We start from the raw sequence: 4,099 nt of genomic DNA on the forward strand, positions 1-4,099 counted from the left end.
GCTCCCCCACCCCGGCCCGGCGCTGACGCAGGCAGAGGCGCGTGGGCGGCTGCGTGCGGTCTGTGTGTATCTGTGTGCGCGGTTGCCGGGGCCTCCCCTGCCTCCTAAATGAGGGTTTCCTCTCCCTGTTGCCAAGGCAACAAACAGAAGCGCCACAACTCCAGGACCAGGCTGGGGAAAAGATCCTCGCGCCCCCACCAGTTCCCGGAGGGGAGGCCGAAGGGTTCCTCTTCTCCCTCGGACTGTGGGCCTTCCTAGCACGAGGCCCTGGTTCAGGGCTGACATCGGGATGGTTGAGCAGCTTTGTGGGACGCCTCTTTAAGAAATACAATGCTATCTCTGCGAATTTCACCCGGACCTATGACCACGTGGAAACATGGCCAGCTCCTCCCAGGCCCTGGAAGGTCCTGTGCAACTCAAGCCCTGGAGGTCACTTTCCTTAGCTTCAGGGCACATCTGTCCCCAGCCCCAGCCCCAGCTCCTGAGGGTCCCCCCTGAAGGCTAAGGGGTCAGCCGGAAGTGAAGGTCGGGGTGGGGCAAGGTGGGGCACTTTTCCTGGAAAAGTGGGGGGGGGGTGAAGCTCGGGGCTGGGCAGGGGCTCAGGACTAGCAGGCATTCCCAAGGACGGTCCCTGGGGCGACTTCTCCACAGGACTTCAGAGGTGGGAGGAGCCAGGGATCCCGAGGCCCAGGCCCCCATTTGTCCAACTTCCCAGATTCTCTTGTCCACTAACCCTAAACCAGCCCACAAGCGGCCCAAGAAGAGCGCCCCATTAGTCCAAAGCTCAGGGGCTGCTTCTGCCTGGCAAGTGCAAGGTCCTGAGTTTGATTCCCGATACAAAAAAACCAAAAAACCCCAAAACACTAACAGGAAACCAAAGCTCACAGGGCACCCCCAAAGCAAGCCTCACCTTTGGCCTTGACCCCTGAGGGTCCCCTCATCACTGTGACAGGTGAGGAATAAGCGCTGGACAAAAGGCTGGCAGGGCCCGGCACTGTCTCCAGCCCAGTCCTGCTGGGCTGCATGTCGGGGTGTTTCTTCCTGGCCGTGGACCCGTCTTCCCAGAAGGAGCAGACATGCTATTACATTTGGTGGGGACTCCTGGCCAGGACAGGAAGGATGTCTCCAGCACAGCAATTCCCCCAGCCCTGCAGCCTCCCCTGGAGCTTCAGACAGGAGCTGAGGCTGTGGGGGTGTTCCTTGGAGGATGGGGTGAGGCCCCAGGCTGAGCACCCACCCTGCACCAGGGGCCACAGCAGGCTCGTGGTGGGAGGGAGGCAGAGGACCGTCAGCGTGGCCGGGCCTCACGCCGGGTGCACGGCTGAGCGGAGCCCAGGGTGAGAGGGAATGAACCAGAGCGGGAGGAAGAGGGCAGGCAGGGCCACATTCGAATGGAGGAGAGGGGCACCTGCCCTGACTGAGGCCAGCCTCCTGCCCCAGATCCCGGTGGGGCAAATATTTACCCAGTGACAACGGTTGCTAAGCAGAAGGGAGGAGGAGCAAGGCCAGTAGCTGGAGGCCCTTCCAGGCTCCTCCCTGTCTGTCACAAAAGACAGCTTACAGGTTGCTCCTACTGCAGGCTCAGCCATGCCCACCCCTCCATGCAGGTACATCTCCATCTCGGGGTCACCTCTGCTCCCACCAAGCCCGACTTCGCAACAGGCCAGAGGGCTGGGAGGAGGCCATTTAATCACTGCTGCCACCAGGCCTTTCCCCAACCGGGGGCATCTCTGGAGCACAGACCTGCCACGCTCCCTCCCCTCCACTATTCAGGGACCTGGGGGGGCCTGAGAAGTTAGGCCAGAAGTGAGGACAGGTGAGAGAGCACTAGGGCCAGGCTGGTCCCAGTGGGCCTTCCCTGCTGGCCCCAGGCAGAAGAGGGGCTCAGAGCAAGGGAGGGGAGGGCAGGGTGTGCTCAGATGGAGCCAGATGTGGCCCATGTGATGTGGGCGTCCCTGGCATGGGCACAGCAGGGGCAGGATGTGCCACAGCGCTGGAAAGTATTAGTCAGAAGTAGGAGGGGGCAGCTGCCAGAGGCGTGCGGGACCCCGAGAGCAGATGAGGCAAAGGGATCCGGGCCTGCCAGAGTTCCCACCCATCCCTGCCTCAGCTTCTGTATGCAAAATGGGGTCCCCACACCCAGGGCCTGGGAGGCATCTGGCACACAAGAGGGCCTTGCTGTAGGGTCTCCTCCACGACCACCTCCAGGGTTTGGACGCCAGTCTGCAGGGCTTGTCAGCCTCAGCCACGGACCTCTGGGCACAGAGGAAGCTGCAGGAGCCCCTGTTGCCGGAGGAGACTGGCAAGGACTGGAGGGTTGGCCAGTGGCTGCAGGGACAGAGTCCCCAGCTCCAGTGCAGCCCCACGGGTCCATCCGCAAGCAGGGCAGACGCAGGCTGTCACCAGGAAACAAGTGGAGGAAGGACAACAGCTGGACCCCAGGAGGGACCCCAGCCTCCGTAAAGGACCACCCCAGAGGGAGAGGGGACCCCAGGAAATGAAGCAGCAGTGCAGGGTGGGCTGAGCCACCACAGAGAAGCCAAGGCCTGCAGAAGCAGACTCAGGACAGCAGGAGGGGCACGTTCAAACTGGTAGCCAGCAGGCTGTTGTTTTCCAAACTCCCATTGGAAACTTTGAAAAACACACATGGAAACGTGACTCACTGCCCCCTCCCCAGGCCTCCCGTTCTGATTTTTCTCCCAGGAGTTAATTCAAGTCACATTCCCACCGAAACCAGAGCTTGGGGAGGGAGGACAAAGCTCTGGCGAGCAGGGCCTTGGTTAGGGCTGGGAACGGGTGTGTGGGGAACAGCAGACAAGGGTGTGGCGATTCCCGACACGGGCGCTCACACAGCAACTGGTGGGGAAGAAGTGTTCCAACCTCAAGAGTTTAAAACACTCAAAGGGGAAGTGGAAGGCCTCAGCCACAGGATCACCATGGAAACCAAATCATTCGACAGCAGAGGTAGACAAGATCAGTCTGTGTGGGGCCTGGTGGCACAACCTGTGATCCCAGCACTCAGGAGGCTGAGGCAGGAGGAACGACTTGAGTTCAAGATCAGTCTGAAATTCACAGCAAGACCGTCTCCAACAAAAAGAACGTACCCTATGGTACCTCGTCTCCCAACCAGAAGCCCCAGCGGCCATGTCTGCAGCATGCTGCCCTGCATCCGGGCCAGATCCCCCAAGGTGGGAATAGGGGCTCCCCTGCCCCCAGGTACCACGAACCTGGTCCCTCCCTTGGGTGGGGAGAATGCAGGCAGGCCTGGCCAACATGGCTGTGCGGGCTGGAATTCCCAGCTTGCCCCAGGGAAGCCAGGAAAGGGAGGGCTGGCTCTGGGCCAAGGGTGAGTGGCCAACCACCAAGAATTCCTAGAGGAGGCCTAGGGATTTAGCTCAGTGGCTCCATGCCTTTCTCCCCAGCGTAAGGTCCTGAGTTCGATTCCAGTACCAGGGGAAAAAAAAGAATTCCTAGGGGAGGACCAAAGCATTCCTGCCAGGAGTGACTGCCCAGCCCCAATGCTGCCAACTCCTCCTCCTGGGGTCCCAGACAGCGCTGTGTCTCTGTCTTGTTTCACCCAGGGCTGGTGAGAATCAGGGCCTCACGCATGCTAGCCAGGCGCTCCACCACCCACTGCACCCCAACCTCCAGCCCCGCTTGTCTCCAAGGAGCCCCAAGTCCTGCCTTTCTTCCCTGGACTCCTCCCCAGTGAGGACAGGCGCCTCCTGCTGGCCCTGCTGCTTGCACCCCATCCCTCCCTAAACCACAGGATAGATCTTTCCAAAAGGAGAACTTTGTTGTTTCCACAGACTGCAGACCCAGAGTGGGTCCCTGTGTGCAGCACAAGCCAGAATCCCCCGGCGTGGCTGGTTAGACCCTTAGTGACCAAGGCTCCTCTTGCTCCTTGCCATACTTTTTTTTTTTTTGGTACTGGGGATAGAACTCGGACATTGCGCTTGCAAAGCAGGCGGCAGCACCACTGAGCTAAATCCCCTGCCCAACACTTTTTTGTTTTTGATGCTAGGGTCTCACTATGTCCGGGCTGGTCTTAAACTCACAATCCTCCTGCCTCAGCCTTCCTGAGTCCTGTGTGCCGGGA

Source organism: Fukomys damarensis, unplaced genomic scaffold (assembly GCF_012274545.1).
Source record: "Fukomys damarensis isolate Sample0158 unplaced genomic scaffold, DMR_v1.0_HiC HiC_scaffold_33, whole genome shotgun sequence".
Taxonomy (NCBI): domain Eukaryota; kingdom Metazoa; phylum Chordata; class Mammalia; order Rodentia; family Bathyergidae; genus Fukomys; species Fukomys damarensis.